Source organism: Gossypium arboreum, chromosome 6 (genome assembly GCF_025698485.1).
Source record: "Gossypium arboreum isolate Shixiya-1 chromosome 6, ASM2569848v2, whole genome shotgun sequence".
Classification (NCBI taxonomy): Eukaryota; Viridiplantae; Streptophyta; class Magnoliopsida; order Malvales; family Malvaceae; genus Gossypium; species Gossypium arboreum.
This window is the reverse complement of record NC_069075.1, coordinates 20,521,552-20,540,713: the sequence shown is the minus strand read 5'-3', so window position 1 is coordinate 20,540,713 and position 19,162 is coordinate 20,521,552.

Here is a 19,162-nt window from a genome sequence, read left to right as displayed (position 1 = left end):
ATTATCTTGTACACCAAGAATGTTTGAAATGTGCTACATCTTTGTTGAGAGATTCACCTATAATTGGTGGAAGACTTTGATTTGGTGGTACCGAAGAGAGGGTAACAGGGAATTCTTTCAAGAAGAGTTTTGGAAGAAATATATTAGTGAAAGATTTATTGATCAGAAATGTAAAGAGTTTCTTGAGCTGAAGCAAGATAATATGACAGTCTCAGAATATGAAAGAGAGTTTGTTCGATTGAGTAAGTATGCTAGGGAATATGTTCCCACAGAAACCAAGATGTGCCGACGATATGAAGACGGGCTTAACGAAGACATTAAGGTATTTGTTGGGATCCTTGAACTAAAAGAAATGGTGGTACTTGTCGATCGAGCTTGCAAGGCTAAAGAAATACTGAAGGAAAAGAAAAAGGTAGAATCTGAAACACGAAATTGGAAGAAAAGACCAATGAGTAATGCACCCTCACAACAAACCAGAAAGTCAAGAAATATGAATCCTCGTTCCCAAGTTTCAGCTGGGCAATCATATGGAAATTTTAAGAAGCGAAATGTGGGTCCTAAATCTCAGACTACTTCTGTGGCTAGTGTGGGAAATGCGAGATTTGTTAAACCCGAGTGCCAGCGGTGTGGTAGAAACAAATTTATCAAATTACTAAATCACATCAAATGTAAAAGTAGCATGCTATAAGTTAAAAGTACTTAATTGCTATGGTTTATAAAATGAAAGGTCCTTATGATGTAATTAGACCATTGATAGAGGGAATGGGCATAAATGGGTATATATTTGATGATTTTATAATGGTTTCATTAAGGTTAAAATTGTAAAATGGCTAATAAATGATAATTAAAATAAAAAAAGTTAAAATATCTTCTTCGTTCATATCACTTAGCCAAATTTTAAAGAGAGAAAGGAAGCCATTGAAGCTCCTTAGGGTTCGGCACTTGTGAGTTCAAATTGGTATGTGATTTTTGTTCGGTTTTTGATGATTTTTATGTTTTTGTGATCGTTGCTTTGAGTACTAGCTAGCCCGTACCCTAATTTCTAAATTTTTTGATGAATTTGTGAGTTTTGATTAATGATAGCTTGATGTTTTTGAATGTTGATGATGGAAAATAAATAATTGTTGATAGATATCTATGTTTTATAAAGTGATTTTGAGTAAAAATACATATTAGGGATTAAATTGAGAAATTTTTAAATTGAGGGGTTTAAATGTTAAATAAATGAAAAATACGAGCTACTAAGGACCTATATGAAATTTGGCTAGGCTTGGGTTTAATGAAATTTCATGAATTTTGTGTATTTGTGAAATAAGGACTAAATTGAATAAATGTGAAACTTTAGGGGCTAACGTGTAAAAATGCCCAAATATGTATTTTTGGATGAAATTGAATGAATAGGTGATTAAATGAGTTAATTTTGAATTCATATAGATCCTGAAAGAAAGAAATCAGATTTAGATCGGGGGAAATCGAAAGTTGTGGAATAGTCGACCTGATACATCAATCCCTAATATGAGGTAAGTTCACATGAAAATAAATGTCTTTGAATTTAATTATATATGTTTCATTATCATTGAATTGCTATGAATGTTGAACGGGCAAATACGAGCATGAATCAACGAAGTTACGATAGCTGAAAGTCCCGTATGAACCCTAGGAATAGTGTAGGATACGAATGTCATGGCATTAGGTTACCGAGATGTGATTACATCTAAGACCATGTCTGGGACATTGGCATTGTAGTGTGATTTTGTGTAAGACCATGTTTAGGACATTGGCATCGTTATTCGATTTCGTGTAAGACCTTATCTGAGACAGTGGCATCGATATGTGATAACATGTAAGACAATATCTGGGATATGACATTGTACGAGCTTTATGTGATTCTGAGTACCCTTAACGATTTCGAATGGTTCAACGAGCAGAGTTAAGTCGAGAATGTAACAGCCCAATTTTCAGTGGTTTTGGCACCAAAAATCTGACGAGGAAAAATTTATTTTTATTATATTTTTGTGGTATATGGTTTCACAGAATGATTTCGTGAAAATTTCATTCGAAATTTTTGACGTTTGGACACTCAATTTAGTCAAAAGGGCTAAATTGTAAAAAGTGTAAAAGTTGAGTTCTATATGCTGGAGGTGCGTAATTGTTATGAATTTTTAAACTGAATGTCCTTAAATGGTAATTAGACCGTTGGATAATTTATGGACAAAAATGGACATGAAATAGGTGAAATAGAATATTTTTAAGTTAGGGGCATTTTGGTCATTTAATAATTAAATGATTAAATAAACAAAATAAAAGCCAAATTTTGGTCAACTTCAACTCTAGGCCAAAATTTTGAAGACCACCATGGCTAGGGTTTTGTTCAAGCTTTCGAAGCTCCATAGTATGTCCGTTCTTACCCTGTTTTTAATGATTTTTATGTTTTTGAAATCTTCGTAACAAAATTTACCTATTTCTACCCTTGATTTGAAGTAGGTTTCATGTTTAAAATTTACCCATGTGTGAAATGTGTGTATTTTGATGTTTAATAGAGGAATATGAATGTTTGTTGTGTGTTAAACGACTTTTACTAAGTAGTTTTCGGTGAAAATGCTAAAAAGGACTAATTTGTAAAAGTTATAAAATTTGTCATAAAAGTGTAATTTAGTGGAAATTGTGGGATGCTATAGTTATGAAAATGATTCGTTTAGGCTTAAAGTGCAAAGAAATTGAACACATTTCATTTTACAAGCCTAGGGGCAAAAGTGTAAATATGATAAAGTTTAGGGGAAAAAATCGTAATTTTTCCATAATATGATTTTTGGGTCACAATGAATAATGTGACTAATAAGTGAGCTAAATGTGTTGTTATAGATCAAGAAAAGCAAGATTTGGGACTAGAACGAGGGAAAAACGGGTATTAGACGGTTAGGTCTTTTTCACCATTTTTGGTACTGAGGTAAGTTCGTGTGTAAATAATACAAAATTATGTTGTTATGTATCTAATGCGTTAATATTGTATGAAATGTATATTTGTTTCTATGGATTTGATTAATAATGACTTGATGACGATTCGGCGAAGAATTGATACTTTGAAATCCCGGTTGAACCTTAGGAATAGCTAGGATACAAATGTCATGACATTACGGTTATATTAGATCCAATGTAAGACCATGTCTAGGACATGGCATTGGCATCGATATGAGATTCCATTTAAGACTATGTTTGGGACATGGCATTGGCATCGATATGAGATCCCATGTAAGACCATGTCTAGGACATGGGATTGGCATCGATATGAGATTCCATGTAAGACCATGCCTGGGACATGGCATTGGCATCGATATGAGATCCCATGTAAGACCATATCTGGGATATGACATTGGCATCGATATGAGACATTGTGTAAGACCATAGCTGGACCATCAACATTGATACGTGTGATCCTATGTAAGACCATCAACATCCTCGAGTATCATTTAGTATTCCAAGTGGTTCAACAGGTAATTCAAGGATTATGTCAAAGATGTGAAAAGGTATGATCATGCTGAAAGGGTATAGGTATGTACAAAAAATTCATGAGTAATGAACTCGATGTATATTGGACATTTGGTAAGAATGTAAATCAGTAAGTCATACCTCTGAGAATGATTTTGTGACGACCTTGTGATTATAGGTCTATACTTATGATGTATAAATATGTGGTAAATTTGATTGATGATCATGTGTGAGGCATTTAGGCCAAATTAAATTGAGACATGATATGTTTATCCCTTTACCTTGTGGCCTAATGAATATGAAAGGAGAAATGGTTTGGCATAAATGCCTATTTAAAAATGATTATGAAAGAATAAAATTAGCATTAAAATAGTTTTCGACAGCAGCAGTAGCATAACTTTGAAAAATCACAAAAAATTTTGGAAATCGAATTAGAGGTTAAATAAAATATGAAATTAAATTTTTTTGAGTCTAGTAAATTATGAGATATAGTAAATTTTTTGAGACAAGGTCAGAAGGATTTGAGGTTCCCTTGTTCTAAATTTGGAAAAACATTAAAAGTTGTATAAAAATACTTGGGGGATTAAATTTAAATGTTTAAATTCTTAAAGAGTCTATTTCAATGGAAACAAACGAGAGTATCATCCGAATCTCATACTAAGAGATAATTAATTTTTAGTAAAGAAAGGTCAAAACTGTCAAACAGCAGAACTGGGATGAATTTGAAGAATTAACTATACTTATTGGCTAATCCATAAATTTTGAATTTTTTTGTTAGAAAAATATTTGAGTGTAGTTTCAAAAAAATCAAGCGGATCTTAATTTAGAATTCTGTAGCTTAGGATATAAATAATTTAGTGACTATGACTCAATTGGAAAATTTTATTATGAACAGTAAATATCACAATTATCCGTAATTGTTTGATGATATTGTGATAAATTTTACATTATGTTATGTGTATGATATTGTATGATTAACGTTGCTTATTATTTACATGCCAACTTACTAAGGTTTGAAGCTTACTCCCCTTCCTTTGCCATCTCTTATATGTTAATTTAACTAGCTCGGGTTGGAGACTGCCGGAGATGCCATCATACTATCAAGCTATCATTTGGGTATAAGTGAATGCAAGTATTTTAAGTTTATGGCATGCATAGGGACTTTTTCTATTGATTAATTATGTCATTAATAATTTGGCCAAGTGTATTGGCTTATAATGATTTGGTGATTCATTTTGTATATAGCCATGAATGATGGCTTATGTTGATTATATGATTATGTATGTACTTATGTCTTTTAGATGTGATTTGTGATTCCGTATATGTGATGGGTTATGTTATTAGTGATGAATGCTTGATGATTTAATTGGGATTTTTTTAGTATGATGGTAACCATGGCTTAAATGAGAATTGGTAAGTTAGGCTTGACAAAGTATGAAGTTTTTTGCATGCAAAAGTAAAGATGAAATGATCATGATCATATCTTGTTTGTGTATGTTTAAGTACTCGATTATGCCATGTTAATTTCCTTTGAAGTCATGTATGTGTTTGTCCAAATAAGGGTAGCAATTGTCTTGGAAAATAGCCTCAAAGTTGTCCATATGGGTAGACACACGGGCATGTGTCTAGGCCGTATGTGACAAACGGTCTACCCCGTGGGCATGTGTACTGGTCGTGTGTCCCTTGCACCCTAATTAGGTAAAACAAAATGCCCAGTAGTAAACATACGGGTAGAGACACGACCGTGTATCTCAGCCGCGTCAAGGGCATGGACTTAGCACACGGGCGTGTTCCTTGGCCGTGTGACCCTATTTCGATTGATGACATGATAACCAGAGAGTTACACGGGCCATGAAAACGGACGTGTCCCAAGCCACACGGACATGTGTGACCACACGGCCTACCCACATGGGCGTGTGACTCCTGTTTTGAGGTAAAATTTTCTAAGTGATATGAAAGTTCTGAAAGTTCTCGATTTAGTCCTGAACCACACCTAATGTATGTTTAGGGCCTCGTGGCCCCATATAAGGGATGATATGCATGTGAATGAAAAGTTTTAAATTTGGACGAAAATTCATGCCTCGGATTTGTATGATTGTGTGAGTTTATGTCCGGTAACGCCTCGTATCCTGTCCCGGCATTAGACACGGGTAAGGGGTGTTACAGAGAAAGAATGTGTGAATGAGTTAAATGGCTCAGGTACGTATGATATTCATACGAGTAATGAAAGGGAAGTAATTGATGAATTCAATTATGATATTGAACATGTGTACAATGAGAAAGGTTTGTGAACTTGTATGTGTTTAGCTATGCTTAACATATTTTAATTGATATGCAAATATTCATATAAGGACTTTATTTGTATATGGATTACTATGGTTTTAAAGCTTATTTTGTGTGTTCTTTCCCTATTTTTTTAGATAATCAAAGCTAGCTCAGACTCGGGACTCATCGGGAAATGTCATCACACTATCGATCAACTTGTTGGTACTTTTGAAGCTTTGTATTTATGGTATATGGCATGTATAGGCTAGTGTCATCTTGATATGTTTTGAGTTATGATGTTAACCATGAGATTTGGCTTGTAAATGGTGGTGTATATGGCTATTTAAGTTGGATTGAATTATGTGTTTGATTAGTGATATATGTGGTGTATATATATATATTGCTTTATGTTTTGGCATATTTTGTGATGGTTATATGTTTGCTTGTGTAGATAGTTGACAATTGGTGTATTAATGTATGGAAGATAGCATGTTGTGGCTTGACTTTGAGATGATGAAACGGTGTATTTTGTGACAAGAATTAGTAATTGAAGTGATGAAGAAATACATTTAGAAGTTATGTAAATTTGATGATTTTGACATATTGATTTGGCATGTTTTTAGTTGTGAAAATGAGTAATGAAATGGATAGAATTTAAATGGCATGATTTGTATATGAATTGGCATGTTTTGGCTGCTTATAAATGTTTTGAAATAGTACCATTTTGGTTGCTAGGTGTGCATGAGAAAATGGTGGCAAATTGGCCTTGCAAATAGCCTATTTTTGTCTACATGGGTAGAGACACGGGCGTGTGTCTCAGCCGTGTGTGACGCACGGTCATGTTACACAGCCGTGTGTCCCCTAGGGTACCCTTCAAATTTAAGTTAGTATATCCTACAGGTTTGACAGGGTCTAGACACATGGGTGTGTCTATTTTTTGTGTGTGGGACACAGGCTGGCACATGAGCGTGTGGCTAACCGTGTGCCTAAGTCAGTAACCCCTCCAGATTTCCCACGATCATAGCACACGGGTGTGTCTCCGGCCGTGTGGTGCAAGTTAGTATGTATGCCCTGTTTTCACACAGTCTGTGACACGGGTGTGTCTGGTAGTTGTGTGAGGCACACGGCTTGTTCACACAGGCATGTGACCCCTAAATGTTTTGAACATTTTGTAAGTTTCTCAAAGTTTGGAAATGTTATCGGTTTAGTCCCGAACCTCGTTTAAGCATGTTTATGGTCTCGTAGACTTATTTAAGGGACATTGTGTATGTGAATGAATGTTATTCGATAATGAATGTTTATTGAGTTGTGAAATGTTAGTTAAATGTTGTGTTTGATCGGTAATGCCTCGTAACCCTATTTTGGCGATGGATACGAGTTAGGGGTGTTACATTTTATTAGTATCACAGCTACGGTGTAGTCAATTCTAGGACTTACGTAGCAAGTGAGAGTCTAGCTATACGTGCCATATATATAAATTGTGATTGTATGATGAATCTTGATAACCTAAAGTGTGTTTTTATATAACGGATGGATCCCGATCGAGCTCTCGCTGACAATGTAGAGAGTAATGCGCCTGCTCCCGCTCAAGGGGCAGCACTGGCTGATTCTAGGCCGGTTTCAAGTAGTCAAGGGGGAGAGGCTAAGCAAGCCTTCTTCCAGATGATGAGTGAGTGGTTCACTGAGTTCGTTCGAACGAATCCGGCTGCTTAACAACCTTTACCCCCTCCTATTCCTCAACAAATCCCAGCTATGCTACGAGTGATAGATCTGATTCGATTAAGTAAGCCGCCAGTAGATAAGATATGTAAACATGGGGCTGAGGAGTTTAGGACTACCGTTGATGATGATGCTGAGAGAGCTGAGTTTTGGCTCAAGAATACTATCCGGGTATTCGATGAATTGTTTTGTACTCCTAATGAGTGTATCAAATGTGTAGTATCTTTACTTAGAGATAATGCATACTATTGGTGGAAAACGTTGATATCAATGGTTCCAAGAGAACGAGTTACTTGGGAGTTCTTCCAATCCGAGTTTCAAAAGAAATACATAAGTCAAAGATTTCTCAATCAAAAGCATAAAGAGTTTCTAGAACTGAAACAGGGTTGAATGACTGTGACTGAGTACGAAAGAGAGTTTGTACGATTGAGCAAATATGCTTGGGAATATGTTTCTACCGAGGAGATTATTGTGTAAGAAATTCATTGATCGGTAGAATGAAGATATTAAAATTTTAGTCAAGATTCTGAAAATTAAAGAATACGTTGTTTTAGTTGAAAGGGTTTGTAAAGCTGAGGATCTCAGCAAAAAAAGAGAAAAGCAGACTCAAAAGCTAGAGACTCGAGAAAGAGATCAATGAGTAAGCCTATCAATTTTCATCGAAGAAATTCTAAGACTCATTTAATCATTCTAATGTATCAGTGGGACATTCAATTAGAGATCGTGAAAAGCAACCAGTGAGTTCTAAAGCTCAAGTTACATCTATTGCCAGTGTTGGCAGTGGGAGACAAAATCGACCTGAGTGTAAACATTGTGGAAAACGACATATCAATGATTGTAGATTGAATGATTGAGCTTGTTTTAAATGTGAATCATTGGATCATTTCATTCGTAATTGTCTTGAGTTAGCTGAGCAAGATACAGTACAAAACACGGGGCCGAGTAACACTACAGCTAAAGGTAGACCACTCAGAATGCTGTTAATGTGAGTGGCAGTCAAAACAAAGACTCTGCTGTGAGGTCTGAAGCTAGATCACCTGCAGTATTAGCGCTCATGAAGAAACGTCATCTCCAGATGTTATTATCGGTGCTTTTACTCTCTATGATACTAAATTTATTGCATTGATAGATCCAAGATCAACTCATTCGTATATATGTATGAATTTAGTATCCAGTAAGACTTTGCCTGTAGAGTTTACTAAATTTGTAATTAGAGTATCGAACCCCTTAGGCAAGTTTGTGCTGGTTGATAAAGTGTGCAAGAACTGTCTGTTGATGATTCGAGATTTCTATTTTCCAGCTGATCTGATGTAGTTACCATTTGATGAATTTGATATAATTCTGGGTATGAATTGGCTAACATTGCATGATGCTATTGTGAATTGCAAACAAAAGACAATTAATCTGAGATATCAGAATAATCAAATTATCCGAATTAAGTCAGATGATCTGAATGGCTTGCCAACGGTGATTTCATCGATGTTAGCTTAGAAATATGTGAGAAAGGGTTGCGAAGCTTATTTTGCTTATGTGCTTGATACAAAAGTGACTGAAAAGAAAATAGAATTAGTGCCAGTTGTGTGTGAATATCCGGATGTGTTTCCTGAAGAGTTACCAGGTTTACCACCCATCCGAGAGGTTGAGTTTGGTATTGAGATAGTGCCAGGAACAACGCTGATATCAATAGCTCCGTATAGAATGGCCCCGACAAAGTTAAAAGAATTGAAAGCTAAGTTGCAAGAATTAACTGATAAAGGGTTTGCAGGACCGAGTTTCTCACCCTGGGGTGCTCCTGTATTGTTTGTAAAAAAGAAAGATGGCACGATGAGAAGGTGTATAAACTACTGACAGCTTAACAAAGTGACGATCAAGAGTAAATATCCTCTGCCTAGAATAGATGATTTGTTTGATTAGTTAAAAGGGGCTACAGTGTTTTAAAAGATAGATTTGAGATTGAGTTATTATCAGTTATGAGTTAAAGACTCTGATGTGCCAAAAATAACTTTTAAAACGAGGTATGGTCATTATGAATTTTTAGTTATGCCTTTCAGACTAACGAATGCACCTGCTATCTTTTTAGACTTAATGAACCAGATTTTTAGACCCTACCTAGATCGATTTATAGTTGTGTTCATTGATGACATCTTAATTTACTCATGTGTTGAATTCGAGCATGCCGAACATTTGAGAATTGTACTACAGACTCTGCGAGATAAGCAGTTGTATGCAAAATTTAGCAAATGTGAATTTTGGCTGCACGAGGTTGGTTTTCTGGGGCATATAGTTTCAGCTGCGGGTATTCAAGTTGACCCGAGTAAGATTTCTGCAGTAATAGATTGGAAGCCTCCGACAAATGTATCCGAAGTCTGTAGTTTTCTAGGACTGGCTGGCTACAGACTCTGCGAGATAAGTAGTTGTATGCAAAATTTAGCAAATGTGAATTTTGGCTGCCTGAGGTTGGTTTTCTGGGGCATATAGTTTCAGCTGCGGGTATTCGTGTTGACCCGAGTAAGATTTCTGCAATAATAGATTGGAAGCCTCTGAGAAATGTATTCGAAGTCTGCAATTTTCTAGGACTAGCTGGCTACTATAAACGTTTTGTAAAAGGATTTTCGATGATTGCAACTCCATTGACGATCCTTTTAATTGAAGCTCCAGTGTTAGTACAGCCAAAATCGGGTAAAGAATTTGTGATCTATAGTGATGCATCATTGAGCTTGGCTACGTTTTGATGCAGGAAGGCAAAGTAATAGCCTATGCTTCGAGATAGTTGAAGCTGCATGAAAAGAATTATTCAACGCATGATTTAGAGTTAGTAGCCATTGTGTTTGCGTTGAAGATTTGGCGCCATTATCTGTTCGGTTAGAAATGCCATGTTTATTCAGATCACAAGTGTTTGAAATATCTGATGACTTAGAAAGATTTGAATTTACGACAGCGAAGATGGTTAGCATTGCTAAAAGATTACAAGTTAGTGATCGATTACCATCTGGGAAAAGTAAATGTTGTTGCTGATGCATTAAGACAAAAATCTTTGTTTGCTCTTCGTGCACTCAGTTGGCTCTATCTGACGACGGCTTAGTTGTAGCTGAGTTGAAAGCAAGACCGTTATTTTTACAGTAAATCTACGAAGCTTAGAAAGTTGATAATGAAATGTTAGCAAAACGAGTTTAATGTGATTCAAACCTTGATTCAAAGTTTCAAGTTGATTCTGATGATTGTTTGAGATTCAGAGACCGAATATGTGTTCTGAGAAATTCAGAGTTGATTCAGATGATTTTGAATGAAGCACATAGTAGTCATTTATCTGTTCATATGATTTTGAATGAAGCACATAGTAGTCATTTATCTGTTCATCATGGAAGCACGGAAATGTATAACAATTTTAAACAGCTCTATTGGTGGCTTGGTAGAGTTCGTTTCTAAATGTTTAATTTGTCAACAAGTCAAAGCTGAATGTATCACCCCTTACCCATATCCAACGTCAGGACAGCGTACGAGGCATTACCGGACCTAAACTCATGTAATTATACAAAATCGAGACATGAATTTTCGTCCAAATTAAAAATCATTCATTAACATGAATATTGTCCCTTATATGGACTCACAAGGCCCAAAACAGACATTGGGAGCAGTTTAGGACTAAATTGAGAATTTTGAGGATATTTGGAAGACTTAGATAATTTTCCTGTTTTTGAGAGTCACACACTCGTGTAGGTAGGCCGTATGGTCACACACGCCCATGTGGCTTGGGAAACGGCCGTGTCCTCAATCCGTGTAACTCTCTGACTATGACGTCATCAGCAAAATAGGGTCACACGGCCAAGTCACACGTCCGTGTGCTAGGCTGTATGGCGAATTAAATTCCAAAAATCAGGTGCAGACTTCACACGGTCTGGGAACACACCTATGTCCTAAGGCCGTGTCCTTTACATGGCTGAGACACACGATTGTGTCTCTGCCTGTGTGTTTACTACTGGGCATTCTGTTTTGCATTAATTAGGGTGCAGGGGACACATGGCCAGACCACACGCCCATGGGGTAGACCGTGTGTCACACACGGCCTAGACACACGCCCGTGTGTCTTCCCATGTGAACAACTTTAAGGCTATTTTCCAAGCCAATTGCCAATCTTATTTGTTCAAACACATATATAAATAACCAATATTTCCTAGACTTGCATGCAAGCATTTTCATACCATATTAAACACACACATGGCATTCATCAACATTCAATCATCAATAACCATAGGCCATATCATAATGGAATTGGCACATACATACATAGATGAATAGGTTTACAACCCAATATTCATTATGAGCCATATCTCATGGCCATAGACAAAATGAATCAACTATCATTATAAGCCAACACATTTGGCTAGATCAATATGACATATAACAAAAAGACCAAGTCCCTATACATGCTATACTCAAAATGTTGAGGCTAACTATACCCAAATAATCCAATCGATAGTGTGAATGTGCCTTCGACATACTTTGATCCCTGAGCTAGCTTGGCGATACTATAAGAAAATGGAAAAGAGAGGGGGTAAGCATAAAGCTTAGTAAGCTTGCATGTAATTAATAAGCAATAAGAGTATGCACTTTCATACACATACACAACATAACTTAAATTATCTCATTCTCAATTATCATTGTAGCCATATCTTATCTCATTTAATTTACATAATATTCAATAGAACTTAAGATCATAATTCCTTCATTCTTATCTTACCGAAGTCTTATCATTTCGTAATCTCCATAACTACAAGCTCGGCGTACACACCTATACACTTTCAACATGATCATACCTTATCATTTCTTTGTCAAATCCCTAGATTACCCATTGGAAGACTTGTAATACTAAAGATACTCGGGATTATCATATACACAATAAGATGCCAATGCCATGTCCCAAACGTGGTCTTACATTGGATCTCACATCGATGCCATATCCCAGATATGGTCTTATACGAAATCTCATTTCAATGCCATGTCCTAGATGTGGTCTTACACGAAATCTCATATCAACGCCATATCCCTGATATGGTCTTACATTATAACACATACCGATGCCAATTCCATATCCCAGATATGGTCTTATACGGGATCTCGTCAACTTAAATGTCATGATATTTGTACCCTAAGTATTCCTAAGGTTCAACCGGCTTTCATCACCTCAATTCTCTGTCGAACAACATCAGTAATATTCACAAAGACAATTATATAACTCATGCAACATTAAATGCTAAATACATAATAAAATACTGTATCAATTACACACAAACTTAGCTCGGTACAAAAAATATGGTCAATTAATTCAACTTAGTCCAAAATCTTGCTCTTTCCCTAGTCTAGGCCCGGACTCCATTTTTCTTGATCTATAATAGAAAATTTCACTTATTTAATTACCATGTTATTCAAAACAGCCCATAAATCATATTTTTGCAAAATTAAAATTTTTCCCCTAAACTTTTACATAATTACAATTTAGTCCCTAGGCTCATAAAATGAAATGCGGCTAATTTCTTTGTTACCAAAGCCTAGCCAATTCATATTCCCTCTTATAACAACCCACATTTTTCATAAAATCACATTTTTAACACCTATTTTTACATGTTTTACAAACAAGTCCTTTTAGGTGTTTTCATGAAAAAAATCACTTAGAAAAAGATGTTAATCTATCACCAAACTTCCACATTCCTCCATTAATCATCAAAGTACATGCATGACACACATGGGTAAATTTTTGAACATAAAACCTAGCTCAAAATAATGGTAAAAATATCTATATCATGCTTCAAGGATCTCAAAAACATAAAAAACTAACACCAAAATGACTTACATATAGAGGGTTTCTCTTTGTCAAAATTTCAAGCTCCCAAATGGTTATTCTTGTTGTAATTTTCGCTGCATGAGAGAGCGAAAAAGATGACCATTTTATTTTTATTTTATTTAATCTATCTTAAGTCATCAAAATACCAAACCTTACCAACTTTGACTTTCCATTTATTACACTCTATGTGCATCCACTCACCCATATAGTGGTCTAATTACTCAATAAAGACCTCAAATTTTAAGTTCTATAGTAATTTATCACATTTAGCTAATAAAACACAACTTTAACACTTTATACGATTTAGTCCTTTTTCACAAATTAAGCATTCAAATGATAAAATTCTTAACAAAGTTTTTACACAATCATATTATCATGCTGTAGACCTCAAAAGAATATAAAATTAAATTTTATGACCTCGAATTTTTGGTCCCAAAACCACTGTTCCGACTAAGCCCAAAATCGAGATGTTACACTGAACATCAAGTGTCGTCGGGTTTATTATAGCCTATCATGACTCCCAAGTGAAAATGGGATAGAGTGACTATGGATTTTTTGTTGGGATTGCCCCTATCTCTGAGAAAGAAAGATGCAATCTGGGTTATAGTTGATAGATTGAAAAAATCAGCTCATTTCATTTCGGTACGAACGGACTATTCGCTTGAAAAGTTAGCCGAGTTGTATATCTCTGAGGTTGTGAGATTACATGCAGTACTTATTTCTATTGTTTCGGATAGAGATCCGAGGTTCACATCGAGGCTTTGAAAGAAACTGCAAGATGCACAGAGTTCAAAACTACATTTTAGTACTGCATTTCACCCGCAGACGGATGGTCAATTTGAGCTAGTTATACAGATACTCGAGGATATGTTGAGATGTTGCATTCTTGAGTTTGAAGGTACGTGGGAAAACTACTTGTCGTTGATTGAATTTGCGTATAACAACAATTTTCAATCGAGTATTAAAATGGCACCGTACGAAGCTTTATATGGTCAGAAGTGTCGAACACCTTTGTACTGGATTGAGATAAGTGATAATAAGATTCACAGGGTTGATCTGATTAGAGAGACTGAAGAAAAAGTGAAAGTGATTCGCGATAGTTTGAAAGCAGCATCGGGTCGACAGAAATCTTATGTAGACTTGAAACGAAAAGATATTGAGTTTCAGATTGGAGATAGAGTGTTTCTGAAAGTATCGCCATGGAAAAAGATATTACGATTTGGTCGAAAAGGAAAATTGAGTCCGCGATTCATCGGGCTGTATGAGATTATCGAGCGAGTTGGATTAGTGGCTTATCAGCTAACATTGCCATCTGAATTAGAGAAAATATATAATGTGTTTCACATATCAATGCTTCAATGATACCGATCTGATCCGTCACATGTTATTTCTCCTTCTGAGGTTGAAATTCAGTCAGATTTATCGTACAGTGAAGAACCGATCCGAATTTTGGCTCGTGAGATCAAAGAGCTGAGAAATAAAAAATAGCGTTAGTAAAAGTCTTATGGCATTGACACTAGGTTGAAGAAGCTACGCGGGAACCCAAGGATGCTATGAGAAAGCAATATCCAAACCTATTCATTGGTAAAATTTTTGAGGATGAAAATCCCTAAGGGGGAAGAGTTGTAACAACCCGATTTTAGCTAAATTGGAACAATGGCTTTGGAACCAAAAATCTGAGGTCAGAAAATTATTTTAATATTATTTTTGGTTTTTATAGCATGTGAATATGTATGTGTGAAAATTTCGTGAAATGATTTTAGCGTTTGAGTGTTTAATTTGACGAAAGGACTAAATCGTATAAAATGAAAAAGTAATATGCTATAAGTTAAAAGTGCTTAATTACTATGGTTTATAAAATGAAAGGTCCTTATGATGTAATTAGACAATTGATAGTGGGAATGGTCATAAATGGGCATATATTAGATGATTTTATAATGGTTTCATTAAGGTTAAAATTGTAAAATGGCTAATAAATGATAATTAAAATAAAACAAAGTTAAAATATCATCTTCATTCATCACTTAGCTGAATTTTAAAGAGAGAAAAGAATCCATTAAAGCTCCTTAGGGTTCGGCACTTGTGAGCTCAAATTGGTATGTGATTTTTGTTCGGTTTTTGATGATTTTTATGTTTTTGTGATCATTGCTTTAAGTACTAGCTAGCCCGTACCCTAATTTCTGAATTTGAATTTGTGAGTTGCCATTGATGATAGCTTGATGTTTTTGAATGTTGATGATGTAAAATGAATAATTTTCGATAGATATCTACGTTTTGTAAAGTGATTTTGAGTAAAAATATATATTAGGGATTAAATTGAGAAATTTGTCAATTGAGGGGTTTAAATGTGAAATAAATGAAAAATATGGGCTTCTAGGGACCTATATGAAATTCGGCTAGGCTTGGGTTTAATGAAGTTTCATGAATTTTGTGTATTTATGAAATAAGGACTAAATTGAATAAATGTGAAACTTTAGGGGCTAATGTGTAAAAATGTCCAAATGGTATTTTTGGATGAAATTGAATGAATAGGTGATTAAATGAGTTAATTTTGAATTCATATAGATCCTGAAAGAAAGAAATCAGATTTAGATCGGGGGAAATCGAAAGTTGTCGAATAGTCGACCCGATACATCAATCCCTAATACTAGGTAAGTTCATATGAAAATAAATGTATTTGAATTGAATTATATATGTTTCATTATCATTGAATTGTTATGAATGTTGAACGAGCAAATACGAGCATGAATCAACGAAGTTACGATATCCGAAAGTCCCGTACGAACCCTAGGAATAGTGACATTAGGTTACCGAGATGTGATTACATCTAAGACCATGTCTGGGACATTGGCATTGTAGTGTGATTTTGTATAAGACCATGTCTGGGACATTGGCATTGTATTGTGATTTCTTGTAAGACCAATTCTGGGACATTAGCATCGTTGTTTGATTTCGTGTAAGACCCTGTCTAGGATAGTGGCGTCGATATGTGATAACATGTAAGACCATATCTGGGATATGGCATTGTATGTGCTTTATGTGATTCCGAGTATCCTTAACGATTCTGAATGGTTCTACGGGCAAAGTCAAGTCGAGAAAGAATGTGTGAATGATTAAATGGCTCAAATACGTACGAGATTCATACGAGTAATGAAAGGGAAGTAATTGATGGATTCAATTATGATATTGAATATGTGTACAATGAGAAAGGTTTGTGAACTTGTATGAGTTTAGCTATGCTTAGCATATTTGAATTGATATGCAAATATTCATATGATGACTTTATTTTTATATGGCTTACTAAGCTTTTAAATATTACTTTGTGTTTTCTTTCCTTATTTTTTTTAGATAATCAAAGCTAGCTCGGACTCGAGAATCATCGGGAAACGCCATCACACTAGTGATCAACTTGTTGGTACTTTTGAAGCTTTGTATTTATGGTATATGACATGTATAGGCTAGTGTCATCTTGATATTTTTTGAGTTATGATATTAGCCATGAGATTTGGCTTGTAAATGGTGGTGTATATGGCTATTTAAGTTGGCTTGAATTATGTGTTTGATTAGTGATATATGTGGTGTATATATATATGGCCTTATGTTTTGGCATATTTTGTGATGGTTATATGTTTGCTTGTGTAGATAGTTGACAATTAGTGTATTAATGTATGGAAGATAGCATGTTGTGGCTTGAATTTGAGATGATGAAATGGTGTATTTTGTGACAAGAATTAGTAATTGAAGTGATGAAGAAATGCATTTAGAAGTTATGTAAATTTGATGATTTTGACATATTTATTTGGCATGTTTTTAGTTGTGAAAATGAGTAATGAAGTGGATGGAATTTAAATGGCATGATTTCTATATGGATTGGCATGTTTTAGATACCTATAAATGTTTTGAAATGGTACCATTTTGGTTGCTAGGTGTGCATAAGAAAAGGGTGGCAAATTGGCTTTGCAAATAGCCTATTTTTGTCAACATGGGCAGAGACGAGGGCGTGTGTCTCAGCCGTGTGTGACACACGGTCATGTTACACGGCTGTGTGTCCCTTGGGGTACCCTTCAAATTTAAGTCAGTATACGCTATAGGTTTGACACGGTCTAGACACATGGGCGTGTCTATTTTCCGTGTGTGAGACACGGGCTGGCACATGGGCGTGCGGCCGACCGTGTGACCCAAGTCAGTAACCTGTCCAGGCTTCCCATGGCCATAGCACATGGGTATGTCTCCATCGGTGTGGTGCAAGTCAGTATGTATGCCATGTTTTCACACGGTCTGTGACACGAGCGTGTTTGGTTGTCGTGTGAGGCACATGGGCGTGTGAGCCCTGAATGTTTGAAAATTTTGTAAGTTCTCAAAGTTTGTAAATGTTATCGGTTTAGTCCCGAACCTCGTTTAAGCATGTTTAAGGTCTCGTAGACTTATTTAAGGGACATTGTGTATGTGAATGAATGTTATTCGATAATGAATGTTTATTGAGTTGTAAAATGTTAGTTAAATGTTGTGTTTAATCGGTAATGCCTCGTAACCCTATTCCGATGACGGATACGGGTTAGGGGTGTTATATGACCAAAGGACAAGCAAAAGGGGGATGAGGTATATTTTATAAATTTTCTCAATTTATTTAAATCCCTCAATGTCAATTTTCTACTATTAGAATTACTTGATAAAATCCTTAAATATGCCAAGTACTTAAAAGAAATAATGGCACATCATAAGAAAATGAAAAAGGGTGAGTAAATTAACATTGATGCCTCGTGTAACACTTTAATTGCTAAAAAGATACCCCTAAAATTGAAAGATCCAAGTAGTTTTATGATTCCAATAGATATAGTGGATCAATATTTTAGCAAGGCCCTTTGCAATTTAGGGGCTAGCATAAATTTAATGCCCCTATCAATTTATTAAAAACTTATACTTGGGGAACTAAATAACACCTCGATAATGCTATAGCTACCCTATAGATCCTTGGTACACCCATAAGGTGTACTCGAGGATAAATTGGTCAAGGGGTAGGGATTATAATCCTGGTCGACTTTGTAGTCCTCCATTTTGAGGAATATCAAGAAATCTCATTTTGTTAGGTAGTCCATTCATGGCCACTTCTAAATCAAAAATCGATCTCGAGTGTAATAAGCTAATTATAAAAATCGATGACGAGATCAATGTGTTCAAATATGGCCACAATTCCCAAAGTGAGGGATTACTTAGGTAAAATTGTTATGTTTTATTCAATTTAATCCATAATAGTCGATCAAAGGTACTTTTCGAGTTGTGCAAGTGTAAGTACTCGTAATGTAAAAGAACGAGACAAATGGCGAGATCTCAATAGGAATAGGATTGATTGAAAGGCCCATAATGGTCGTGAATGAAAATTGAAGTCAATGCTGACGTTTAGAGAATTATGGGAAAAGTTTAGTGGCATGACATAGTTGTTAAACCATTGAACTTTAATTAACTTGTAAATATTTTCAATTTTTTGTTTGTAGTTAGATTTTAGATAAGTAGCATGTAATTGCTTGTTAGTATTAGGAGCAAAAACGTTTCTGGACACAATGGGGCAAAGAAAAGCTAAGTGGGGAACAAACGGATGACCGGAGGACTTCCACACATCTCGAACTTTGAAGCCAAATTACCTGATGTTAAGGTGTCATGCTGTGCCATGCATAAGCTATGGTGCAACACTAGTAATTCAAAGCCAAAATGGGGAATGTTAGGGCGTCATGTCGCGCCATGCACAAGTTATAGCGTGACACACTTCTGTTTTTCAGCCAAAGTTGGGCCATTTCAAGCTTAAAACCCATTGAAAGTCTATTTATACCCACTGGTTCTAGCCATGAAAACACACAT